Genomic DNA, 459 nt, shown 5'->3' on the forward strand with positions numbered 1-459 from the left:
CTGTTGGGCTCTCAGTCCATGACCGAGTGCCTGACTTTTAAGAAGGGGTGACACCAAACTGTCAGTCATCTTTTTTGTCACCCCCTCTGATGGTGTCACCTGGTGTTGGTTGTGACACCGCTGTCACCAAGGTTGCCTGCCTCTGCCTTATGGCGATGGCTCCCCATTGTTCTCCTTTGTTTATCTCTATACCATTTATGAGATTTCCAGGGACGCTGTGACCCCACCATGCATACAGCATTAACCAGAAACCAGGGGCCCCTGGCTAGAACCACAGAGGACCTGACCCCCAGAAGCCCCCCCAACCCTATATGGATATTTGATGATCCTTCAATGTAAACAATGACATAGCTGTTCAGCATGTTTCTAAATAATTCTCATCCCTGGGCCCTTGTGATCTGTATAGGGCCCCTGGTCCCCAGCCCCTGCCAGTGGTAGCCCAGCGATGGCACAGCTGGC

General features: G+C 52.1%; 1 protein-coding gene across 1 annotated transcript in view; it reads right to left on the minus strand.

The window, feature by feature from the left end:
• The window catches only part of LOC108801601 (E3 ubiquitin/ISG15 ligase TRIM25-like), a 6967-nt gene that overhangs the window by 5947 nt on the left and 561 nt on the right, over nucleotides 1–459 (minus strand). The gene's annotated exons all lie outside the window — the stretch shown is intronic.

This window comes from Nanorana parkeri, unplaced genomic scaffold (genome assembly GCF_000935625.1).
Source record: "Nanorana parkeri isolate BGI_ZX_2015 unplaced genomic scaffold, ASM93562v1 scaffold2399, whole genome shotgun sequence".
NCBI classification, from domain to species: Eukaryota; Metazoa; Chordata; class Amphibia; order Anura; family Dicroglossidae; genus Nanorana; species Nanorana parkeri.